Below are 12,916 nucleotides of genomic sequence, written 5' to 3' on the forward strand. Positions count from 1 at the left end.
GCGCCAAACCGCTGCGCCACCCAGGGATCCCTGTTTATTTCTTTCTCATCGAACAGTCCCAAATCAGTAGGAAAGCTCTACTCCAGGCAGTCACTCAGGGACCCAGGATCCCACCATCTGTCACTTCACAAGTTCCTGCAACTGGGGTTGGCAAACCTTTTCTGTAAAGAACCAGATAGTGAGCATTTTAGGCTATGCCAGACATATGGTCTCTGTCCTTGCTTTGCAACTTTGTTGTATCATGAAAGCTGCCATAGACAAGTGTAAACGAATGGGTGTGTCTGCATTTCAATAAAACTGTATTTACAGAAACAGTCCATAGATTGGATTTGACCCAATGGCCATAGTTTACTGATGACTATGCTAGAACAGTAGTTCTCAAAGTGTAGTCCTAGGGAACTAGCAGCAACAGCAGCATCTGGAAACTTGATAGAAATGCAACTTCTGGGGCACCTGGATGGCTCAGTTGGTTGAGCCTAAGCCTTCGGCTCAGGCCCTGATCCTAGGGTCCTGGGAATGAGCCCCACATCAGGCTCCCTGCTCAGTGGGGCGTCTGTTTCTCCCTTTCTCTCTGCCTCGCCCCCCTGATTGTGTTCTTCTCTTTCAAATAAATAAAATCTTAAAAAAGAAAAGAAAAGAAATGCAACTTCTTAAGCCAGTCCCCAGGTCTATTTAATTAGAAACTTTAGGGATGGAACTCCGAAATCTGTCTCTTAACAAGCCCTCCAGGTGATTTTTATGCATGTTGAAGTTTAAGAACCTCTGTTCTAGAACCCTGCCTCTCAGCCCTGGCTTCACACAAGCACCACCTAGGGAGCTTTCAAAGCTTTCAATGCCCAGGCAATTACATTAGAGCCTCCAGGGTGAGATGCAGGTATCAGCATTTTTAAAGCTCCCCAGCCGATTTGCAGGTACAGCCAGCAGTTGAGAAGCACTGCCCTAGAGCATCCTTACCATCTGCATGGACAGAGTTAGTTTTCAACCCGACCTATCACACAGCTGCTTCTCCAAGGGGAATACCCTGCACTCCCCAAGGTCTGGTGTTTGGTTTCTCTCTTTGTCTTACCTTGCAATCCCTCAACACCCTGGCCCCTTCCTGGGGACCCTGTGTAGGGTTTCATGATAGGGCTGATTTTGGTTCCAGTTTGTTAGGCTAACCCATTTCTGGCAGGAGTGGGGAAGGAGGAGGGGATGGCTTGGTGGGTTAGGGGTGTGAAGTGGAAAGAAATCAGAGGGAGAGAACCAGAAGAGGCAGAGGGAGTTGACACAGCAGGAGGAGAACTTGGATAGGGAGGCCACAATCACAGTGACTTGTCACTGGGGCTCAGGGAGGCCAGTTCCCTTCCCTGCCCATGCTATAGGGTGACAAAGAGCAGTCTCCAGTTATCCCCAAGTCTTCTTTTATAAGGCAAACACTTATATGGCACTTATTGTTTGCCTGGAAGGACTCTGTGTACTTTACATCAATTGACTCATTATATCCTCATAGCAAGTCTCTGGGGTAGGGACTATCATTACTCTCAATTTCTAGATGGAGAGATTGAGGCTTTAAGGGGATTTACACAAGGCTACATAGGTAATAAGTAGTAGAGGTAGGATTCAACTCAGGAACTCTGGCTCCAGGGCTTAGCCATTGGCCACTATGCTCTGCTACTTCTCTTCATAACAACCACAATTATTATTATTATTCCCATTCCACAGATGAAAACACTCCCATGTAACTTGCTCAAGATCACAGAGCCAGGAGGTTGTGGAGGCAGGATTTGAACCTAGGTCTCTCCACCATCAAACTCTTGGATTTGTCAGTTTGCCCCACAGCCTGGTTTCGGTTCTCCTCCCAACTCCCCTCCATCTGTCCATTGGGCATATTCTGGGTGTGCACGTGTGTGGCTGACTCACAGGGGAACAGGAGAGCCCATCCTCTGGAGTGGGAAGGCAGACTTTATTTCTGTTCAGAGCCATCTTGGGTTGATTCTGGGAGAGCTGCCAAACCCAGCAGACACATTTTCCCCTGCCAAAGCTGCTGAGTGGGTGGGCCCCCGGGGGGCCCCCAGGGCCCCATGACACCAACTCCTCAGATGAGTCTCAGCACCCAAGGGAAAGACCGGCATGCTTGTTTCATCTGCCTTAACTACAGTCTCTTTCCCTGAGGGGATTTACTGGTTCCGGTTGCTAAAATCTCTTCCTTACTTCCTCTCTGTCCTGGTCCAGAGCCAAAAGAAACCCCAAGAAGCCATTTGTTCCAGACTTGCCTTTAGACAACTGAGGTAATTCTGGTTATTCCCATTTTACAGATTCAGTAATTGAAGCTAGCTGTGGTTCCGAATTGGCTTATCCTCTTTCCATCAGACCTATAATTTCCCAAATGTCCCTAATGATAAGCGTGACCTGGGGCACTTGTCAACTATCTAGATCACTAGTCCTCTGCTCTGAAAATTCCAGTGCAATAGGTTAGAGCTGGGGCCCAGGAATCTGCCTGTGAACAGGGTGCTCTTCATCATCAGGGGCCCCCGTCAGGTATGGGGATTCTCTCCTACTTCAGGTACAAGACCTTGGCTGGCTGTCTCAGCTATCCCCCAAACTGTAATAGTTGCCCCTGAAACTTGGATGAGTCTTGTGGGTTTAGCTGCTCACTTAGCAACATTTACCTCCCAGTCCAATTTGAGGAAATCAGGAAGGGGCTGGTAGGATGATGTGGGTGTCACCTCCATCCTCTCTAGACAGTTCTGCGGTGTTCTCCAGAGGATGTTTGCCAAGGGTCATCAGAGACCTTCCAAGTGTCCTCAGATATATGGATATCTTATCCCCATTTTAGCCAAATCTTCAACATGCTGGGGGGCTCCCTACTTGCTAGAGGTCCCAGCCCATTTGTTTCTGGTCTGTGCTGGAAAAGCCAAAAGGCATTGGAGGGAGGAGTTTGTTTCAAGGTGTGATACATATGGAAATTCTTCAATACTCCACCCTGTGTAGGTGGAGCCTGATTCCTTCCCCTTAAGTGTGGATGGACTTAGTGACTTCTTTCTAATCACAGAATAAAGTGGAAAAGGCAATGTTCAACTTCTCAGACTAGGTCACAAAAAGCACTGTGGCCTTCTCTTTCTTGGATTACTGATGCTGAGGGAAACCAGCTGCCAGGTCATGAGGACACTCAGCCCAATGGAGAGAGGCTCGGGAACTCTCACACAGTGAGACATTGAGGCCTCTTGCCCACAGCTAGCAAGGAACCGGGGCCTTTGGCTGATCGCCATGTGGATAAGCCATCTTGGAGACAGGTCCACCAGCCCCAGTCCAGTCTTCAGGTAACTGCAGCCCAGGCCAATGTTTTGTCAGCAACCTCCTTAGAGACCCTCTACCAAACCCCCCACAGCCAAACTGCTTCTGAATTTCTGGTTCACAGAAGCTGTGAGATAGTAAATGTTTGTTGTTGTGAAATAATAGTATATATATAAAAATACAAAAATGAATACACACGTAGGATAGAATATATATATGCCTCTACTTCCTGGCATGGACTTTCTAAAACCCTTGCAATTATTTAAGTGATAAGAGCAATAGGGGTATCTTTTGGTCTGATATTTGTTTTTTGTGCCCCGTTCCTGACACCGAACTCCTAAATTTCTTAGAATTTACTGGGTGGCAGGAGTGTCTTTTGTTTTAATGAGGTGACTCTTGGTAGGGCTCCTGGATGTCTTTAGGATGGGATCTGGTCACCAGAAAGACCAAGTCATGATTAGAAGCTTGGAACTTTCAGGTCTACCTCCATTCTTCAGGAAGGGGAGAGGAACACAGTAACTTAATGATTTGTTATGCCCATGTGATGAAGACTCCAAAAATATCTCCAAAGCATGGGGTTCAGAGAGCTTCCAGGTTGGTGCACATGTCCTTGTGCCTGGAGGGTGGTGCACCTCACTTCCATAGGGACAGAAACTCCTGTGCTCCAGATCCTCCTTGACCTCATTCTTTATATCTCTGCCTCTACTTGTCCATTTGTATTCTTTATCTGATTCTATATTATATAATAAATGGGTAAACCTAAGTGTTTCCCTGAGTTCTGTAAGCCATTCTAGCAAACCACTGAATCCAAGAAGGTGATCATGGGAAGCCCAATATATGGCCATTTGGCCAGAAGTATAGGTGACGATTGGCATCTGGAGCAGTGGGGAGACAGTCTTGTGGGACTATGTCCTTAACCTGTGGGATCTGAGGCTACCTCCATGCAGACCGTGTCAGAATGGAATTAAATTATAGGACACCCGCTGGTGACAGAGAATTGCTTGATGTGTGGAAAATGTTCCCACCCATTTAGTGAGCAGGAGTGAAGTGTGATCATGTGAGAGTGAGGGAGAAACTCAGGAATGTTTCCTGTACAGTTGTTTTAAGCTACTAAGTTTTGCGTGAGTTTTTAAAACATAGCAATCGCTAACAAATGCACAAAGCAGAGTGGAAGACTTCCTGCATCAGCTGAGGGTGGGCGAGACAACTGAGGCAGGAGTGCTGGCCCAAGGCCTGCCACGTCGGCACCTGGGGGGTGGAACCCAGCATTTGTAGGGATGGCACTTGCAGCATGCCCTTCCGTGTGGGGTCAGCACTATTATTCTCCCTGTTTGGCCCATGAGGACACTGGGCCTTGGGGCAGGTCAGATCACATGACTGAGGCTGCTGTGCTGGTTGGTGAGGGAGCCAGGGCTTGAGGCCAGTCTGTGGGTCCCTGCCCATGTCTCCCCGCTCTTCTATGCTGCCTCAATCATCTTGGTGACCTTGAGCTGACGAGGGCTTTTCAAAGAATTTGTCCATAAGCAGACAGAGCCTGGGCTCCCTGGCCCCGGCTACTGGGATACAAGGTGTGTGAGCACCCCAACAGCCCCTGCTGTGTGAGGAGCCTGGAGTAGGGTGGCCCTGTGCACTAAGGACCTAGTGAGTAAGGGTGAGGGAGGGTTAGGCAGCCCCACCTTTGGCAGCAACCCCCACCCCCTGCTTCCCCATCTAGACACACAGAAAAGTCTGTTTACAATCAGGGCCCTTGGCCTAACTTCTCTCACCTCCACCCCACAGATGCCAACAGTGGGAACTCAGTCAAGAAATGCATGCTCAGAGAGATGAACCTTGACACCATCCCCCCTGCCTGGAGCCTCAGGTGTGAGGCTGTTGCCACTCACCGGGACATGATTGGGGATGCATTGGGCGAGAGGTGAACCCGGGCCTCGGGGAGTGGGGGTGCCTTCCTGGACAGTCAGGTCAGGAGCACAGGGCTGGGAATGAGGGTCTGGGGGCAGTCTTGGGAGGTCAGCTGCTTAGCAGTTGCCAGAAGTTGTTTGTCTCCCAGGGCCTTGGACTTTACTCTTGGTACCTGAACTCTTTCTTCCAAATCTCCTTCTGCGGACCTGGATGCTGCTGCTCTGGGACCCTCCTCCAGAGCTCCATTTGGGCCTTGGAGGGGACACTCCTCTGCCCTGTCTCTCTGATCACAGCTTTCATTCCAGCCGCAACCCCAGCACCCACCTCAGTGCCCTCTGCATAGCCCACATGCTCACTACCTTGGGGCCAGCCAGGCTCACTGGGTCCCTGGAGCTTCCTGCGGCCCCACTCTCTTCCTGAAGAAGCCCGTGGGCTCCTCGGTGCTTGCGAGGAGTCTGGCCTCCTCCTGCCACTCAAGGCCCTCCAGATTGTGTTGCACCCTCCCCTTCACCCTCTCTCCAAGATGGTTTGAGTCAGGGCTCCCCCAGCCTCCTTGGGATGAAACCCCTTCTATAGACACCCTCACTCCCCTGCACCCACGTCCCATAGTGGGAGTATAGGAGAGGCAGATGGATGGGGTGTCTGCACAGCTTGAGGGGCAAGGTGTGGGGACAGGCAGATAGGGCAGACCCCAGGATGGACAGATGGACAAGGCATCCAGCTCTCCCCTTTCCTGAATGGCCACAGGAGGAATGAGGTCGCCGCCCCATGCCTCTCGCAGAGATGCTGAGAGTGTGAATGAGAACAGCTTGTGAGGGGCTCTGACAAAGCAGCCTGGTGAGGAGACCTTTTATAACCTTCCGGACCTGGCATTGAACCAGAGGATAAATCACATGACCCAAGTTACTATGCCCTTTTAGCTTTCTTGGCTCCCATCCCAAATATTTTTGCACTCTGCAGGGACTCTTTAATCTGGTGAGGGGACGTGGATGTGTCAGGGGAGGGCGTGAGGGTTCTGAGTGCACTGTGTATTTTAAATCTTATGGGTACGCACACATGTACATTTTTTCCTAGAGTGTCTACAGCTTCTTAAAGGGGTCCATGACCCATAAGAGGGTCTAACTTGGTTCTAGGCTATCTGGACTGGACCCACATGGACGTTTTACTCCTAGCAAATCTGGTTCTAAATTTAAAGACTGTCAGCATTTACCCTGAAGAAGGGCTTACCTCTTCACTTTGCTTTTTAAAGATTGCACAACACTATTATTTTTTTTAAAGATTTTTGTTTATTCATGATAGACACACACACACACACACACACACACACACACAGAGAGAGAGAGAGAGAGAGAGAGAGAGGCAGAGACATAGGCAGAGGGAAAAGCAGGCTCCATGCAGGGAGCCCACCACTATGGGACTTGATCTCAGGACTCTGGGATCATGCCCTGAGCCAAATGTAGATGTTCAACTGCTGAGCCACCCAGGTGTCCTACCTTTTCACTTTGAAACACTAATACTGAACCTACTTTGGCAGGCTTGAGCTCAAACCTGCCAGGCACGTGCACCCTCTCTCCTTCCCTTCCTCCCAGGCAGACCTCCTTAGGTTACAGTCACACCCCACACTTCAGGTAATGTTCCCAGCAACAGGGAAATCACCTGCCCCATGCACACATCTCAGGAGCCTCTTCCCAAAGATTTTCTTTACATTTTAATTTAACTGCATGGACTTCTGCTCATAGGGGAGTTTTCATGTGTTTCCTGGACCCACATGCCGTTTCCTAACGTGACCCATTGACCGGGTTGTTCCCGGGCTAATGGCAGTGATCGTGGCAAAATGGCTTCTGTCTCTGTCTTGTCTACCTTCCTCCTCAGTCCTCCTAATCCTGAAAGCTGACCCTAGGATGTTCGTGAAGACTGAGCACAGCATGGAGGGAGGTTTCCTCAAGGGTTGCCCTGTCCCAGAAGAACTTTACCGTGCTTTTTCACACGTAGTAAGTTCCTGAAAGTGTCTGTGAATAGCAAATGTACCAAAATTGGATGATGGCCTTGTGCTACACAGGAGGTGGTGTGTTCTACTGGTTAAGAACACGGCCACAGATCTTGGTGGCATGGGCATAGATCTGCCACTTGCCTGGTGTATGGCTGACCAAACTCTCTGCATCTCATTTTCTGGAAATGGGAATGTTTGTAGGAACTACCTTGCAGGGTTCTTGTGCAAAGTAAGTGGTTTAATATATTGAAAGCACTGGAACAGGGTCTCATCCATTGCATGTGTTAGCAATTATTGTGTGTTTTAAAGTGGGTTCTAGGGATCCCTGGGTGGCGCAGTGGTTTGGCGCCTGCCTTTGGCCCAGGGCACGACCCTGGAGACCCGGGATCGAATCCCATGTCGGGGTCCCGGTGCATGGGGCCTGCTTCTCCCTCTGCCTATGTCTCTGCCTCTCTCGCTCTCTCTCTGTGTGACTATCATAAATAAATAAAAAAAAAATTGGAAAAAAAAATAAAGTGGGTTCTACACTCAGTTGAAAAAAAGATCAACTCCCTAATTATATTTTGTCTCTAAAACACAATCACTGACCATCTATTACCAAGGCTTTGGTTTCTATCCCTCAGGAGTGAATCCAGTCAACCAGCTTGGATGAACACACAGCTGAAGTAAAAGGTTTGCTGCTTTCAGTCAGCTGATGACTTTCATTTTAGTTTCAATTGTATTGTTTGCGAAACTTCTGGTTATTACTAATGCTTGCACTTCTCCCCCCCCGTTTTTGCTAATTTTTTGCACATGTGTTTGTTTGCACAACAAACACAGCAATGTATTCAAAAAATTTTACCAACGTCATATCAAGCATGGGTCAAATAGAACAGTAGCGCTTCAAAAATGGGACTGTTGGCCAATGGTTTACGTCTCTCGTGACATCTCAACATGTTTGTTGGTAGATGTGCAAAAGTTGGAATTTGGTGAAGGAAAACCAATTTAGAAATGTCAAAGTCCAAACTATGACGGTGGCAATGGTTCCAAAGCCAAAGACCTTTGAGGCTGGGACATATGCCTGGGTTCATGTCGTGATATGCTTGTCAAAAGGATAATTTGTGACCATGAAGCTGGAGATAGTCATCCTTCACTTTAATAGCACACCCATCCCAAGAGAGCTAGCTATAAAGTGACCATCCATGATGTGAATCATGTATTTTTTTTTAATTACGTTATAAAGATAAGCTGGTCTTCTATAGGAAAATGGATGGCTTTGACAAGTTTGGTGATGGGGCCAGGTCATGCTGGGATTGTAGTGAGAGAGATTTGAGACCATTTTAAATAATTATCTGTTCCTTCCAATAGCAGAAACTTCGTAGGGGGAGATTCTTAAATGGATTGTGAATTCTGCTATGTACTCTGCTTAAGAAGTTCCTGGGAACAGTGGACACTTAAGGCTGCCTCCTCGTGACTTGGATCCCTCTCCCCTTTTGTTCTCTGGGAGAATGTCTTACATTAATAGCTGATAACTCACTAACATCTCCACACTTTACCCCACATTTCTTTGCTGAGTTTTGTGATTGGGGTGAGTGAGACAGTGTTGGAATTCTTTACTCTGCTTACAATTAGGGTGTATGTAATCTTGGTATTCTCTGTACTTTTTTTTTTTTTTTTTTTTTTAGTAGGCTCCACACTGTGTGTGGAGCCCAACACAGGGCCTGAACTCATGACCCTGAGATCAAGATCTGAACTGAGATAAGAATTGGACACTTAGGGGCCCCTGGATGGTTCAGTTAGTCGAGTGTCTGACTCTTGGTTTAGGCTCAGGTCATGATCTTGGGGTCGTAGGATTGAGCCCCACACAGGCCCCATGGTCAGCAGGGAGTCTTCTGGAGATTCTCTCTCTCTCCCTCTCTTCCTGCCCCTCTCACCTCCACTCACACACAGTCTCTCTCTAAATAAATAAATAAATCTTTTTTAAAAAAGGATTTGGATGCTTAACCAAGTGAGCCACCCAGGCACCCAGATATTCTCCTGACTTTGATGGCTAGATCCTAGATGTTGGAGAGGTCACATGTGACTCTGAGCAAGTGGGTCTGGTGATGAAACATCAAGAGAGGCCTGATACCCATGGAGGATTTCATGTGTTGACAGGATGGCCCTATATACAGTAGCAACCAAGAGCCCCAGTGGAGGCATACCATCACCAGATAGGGTATTCATAGGGACAAAACACTGAATTCCTTCCTTGCCCTCTTGCAATAAGGCCCCAGATTTTTAAATTCAGGTATGCAAGTTATTTTAGTGATGTGCACTTGCTAAATGGACAAGAGATGGTGGTTATTATAATGGAGTTTGAATAATATTATAATGGAGTTAGAATCATATAAACATTTGTGAATGTTTGTTCTATTTCTGTACCCTGTTCCGGTCATGCAGTGGGCATGTGAGCTCAGCAATGCCTTCCAAGCTTCTACAGGTAAGCCTGGCTGCCTCTGTCCCTATATGATTCTGTGGACTCCAAGAGGTTTCAGATGTGGAGAGCCCAGTCTCATGGTCCTGGCCAGGTCAGGATTTCACCACTGACCTGTCATCAATATGTTTCCTCAGTCTACTTGGGGACCTGCCTCAGGGGACCTCATGGTCTCATCAAGTCTTCGGGTTTGGTGGTTCCAGGAGCTCACACCTACCTCCTCTCTCCCAGATGCCTGTACATTGGTCATAGTTGACAGAGCAGGATGCCATGTAACATTCCGCCAGTGGGGATGGGCACGTAATATGTGTAATGCCTCCCTTTGAAAGCACCTTAACTCCAAAGTTCTAGAAAATAAACTATTACTTACCTTTATCAATCCTGGAAGCTCATATTTTAGTCAAGTTAATTTACTTCAAAGAAGGTATGATAAAGTTGTACAGACCCACTCGGAAATCCATTATAAGGGACTCTGGTATCTAAAAAATTTTATTTTCCTGATCATAGGAGTCATACATGCTCATTACAAAAAATTAAGAAAATAGAGAAAAATACCTAGAAAAAACCCTCAAATCTCCCAGAATCTTATCTCTCAGCAATAACTACTATTAGCATTTATTGGGCCACCTTTTTTCCCTGTGCACAACTATTTAAAAAATTCCGTGGTACTTTATATACAGGTTTGCATTTTGCTTTTTTTTCACTTTGTACAACCAGAGCATGTCCCCATGTCATTGTCTATTCTTCAAAAACACCATTTTAATGACTACATAATATTTCATTGTCTGGTTATGGCAGGATTTAGTTAGCCAGTTCTCTATTTGCTAGGCACCTAGGCTATTTTTCATTTTTTATGATTATAAATGATGCTGTGGTGAACATTCTTGTCAAGGAAATCTTTATCTGGGTTTCTGATTATTTCCTTGGAAGAAATTCCCAGAAGGGAAATTACAGAGTCTCAGCTCTGCTGTGCAGTATCTCTCTCCTCACTTTGAGATGCCCGCGGAGGCGAGTGGCTCCTGTCACCCCCAGTGGGCGGACTTTGTGGCTTTGGAGGCTTGGACTGGAGGATCTTTATGCACGCCAGGGGAGGATGCAAAAGGGGCCCCACGGCCTCCCCAGGCTATTTACCTGAACCCACTCCATGCAAAGCAGAACTTCCCCCTGCAGGAATCACTTCATAATTAACTTAGAGACTAAAGCATATTTAATTAACCATGGAAACCCTCCCAGCCATCTGCCTCTGTTTTTATTTTGAGGAAGATGGCAGATCTTTTTTCCTTTAGCTCCCTCTTTTTGGGGATGGAGCTCATTTCCAGTATCTTGGTTCTTGTATGGATCAGGGTCCTGCTCTGCTGGTGCTGCCTCAAGGTGGCTGAGCCAAGGGTTTAGTTGGAGGTGGCAGGCCGGGTCAGAGGTCATGCAGGCTCCTGCCTAGGCGCAGGCCCCGGCAGCACCTGCTCTTGCAGAGAACTGGCTGTTTGAGGGTCTCGGCCTCTGCCTCTTGGCTGTTGTCCTAAAATCACAGGCATTCAGACAGGAAGGTGCCTTAGAGAGAAAGGCCAAAGCTCTTTTTTCACAGGTGAGGAAATGAGGCTTGCCGTGGCTCGGGGTGTGGAGGACACAAGAGTCTCAGGCTCTGCTTCTCTGCTCCTTTGCTGCTCCCTCAAAGGAGGGCTTTCATTTCAGCTGCACTCCATGGTCAGAGGAGTCAAATGGTGTCCTAAGGGCTATAGTGACCCACAAGGTCCAAGAAGTTTAAAATGTGCAAAATACATTCCCACAGCACATCTTGCTGGACACTCATCCAGGCCCTGGGGACACTCACCCAGCCTCTGGGGGGCACTAAGCCAGCCCCTGGGGATACTTATCTAGGCGATGGAGACTGGAGAGGTCATGTGACTTGTCTGCAGTCCTATAGCTGGTGAGCCAGTGTTGAGACTGAGATTTGAACACATAGTGCTTTGATCTGAATTGCTAATATGTCCAAATGCCTTTTATTTCCATGGTATTCCTCAGAGTGCCCTGACTGGTTGTTCACGGAGGTAGAGTCTGACAACATGAGTCCACTTGTTTCTCATGACATCACCTCCTCCAGGAGACCTTCCTGGGCCCTCCCCCAACAAACCCAGGGGAAGTTGGAAGGGAAGACTGGTTCTCTACCCCTTTGTCACCCCACACATACCTCAGTATTATACCCTAAGGCTCTAAACTTCATCCCGTACCCCTAGTTCTAGCAAAGGGCCTGGCTGACACTTGTTGGTCAATAAATGATATTAAATTTAATGAGATTGAATGTAGATACCGGTGTGATTGCTTTCATAGCCTCCCTTCCTCCTTCCCTTTCACTTTGGCAGGGGTCATCTGCAATCCCTCCAGGGCTGAGTATCATGTGTACCTTGGGATGGTCCCCAAGGGCCGCCATATGGTCCAGCTTGTGCTGCCAGGATGGCTGTGTGCCCCAGATCCTGAGCTGTCAATGGAGACAGGGATCTAGCCCACAGACCCCAGCCAGGTAAAACCACCTCTAATCCATGCACAGACAGGCCTGGAGAGGGACTTGGGACACTGGCCACTAGATGGCCTTATGCTTTTTGGGCAAATCATTCCTACCCTTTGACACTCATCTTCTTCTCCAGCGATAAGGCAATTTGACTGGACCCTTCTACCCTTGATGTTGCACATCTGTGACTCTATAATGACCCCTGTCAGAAGCCAGGAGTGGCAGGATGAGGACCAGGACAAAAAGATAGTCAACTCCAACAAGAGGTCAGGACACTGGACCTGCTGGCCAAACTGAAATGCTTCCTGCATACCAAAGGCTCAAGTGAAACAGAAAAGCGCAAAGCTCCCAGATCTACTTAAATGCCCCTGCAGGCTGAAAATCTCTTTTCTTTTAAGATGTAAAAGATGTGCTCCCTGAGACAGCCTCATTCGTCTTCAATCACTTGTCTTCAATCATTTTTCCACCGTTTCCAGCCACAAGCAGCATCACAGGCGGTGAATTAGGACTCTATGGATACATTTTCCTCTAGAACCGCGTGTCAAACCCAAAGCAGGTCCGGGCTCTGCTGAAATCAGATTAACCAAGAAAAAGCCCTGGGTGGCTCAGCACTGAGGTCTCTCCCTAGCACCACCTGGGCTGGCTCTTCTCTGAAATACAGTAAAACGAAGGGGGAGAACTCATTGTTTTCTATCAAGGGCATGACCCACAGGATGGAAAAATAAATCAGTGAGGAAAGATGAAAGTAAAATTCAGGGAGCCTTGGGGAGAGAGAAAGAGAAAAGGTTACAGT

The sequence above is a fragment of the Vulpes lagopus genome, chromosome 12, assembly GCF_018345385.1.
Source record: "Vulpes lagopus strain Blue_001 chromosome 12, ASM1834538v1, whole genome shotgun sequence".
NCBI classification, from domain to species: Eukaryota; Metazoa; Chordata; class Mammalia; order Carnivora; family Canidae; genus Vulpes; species Vulpes lagopus.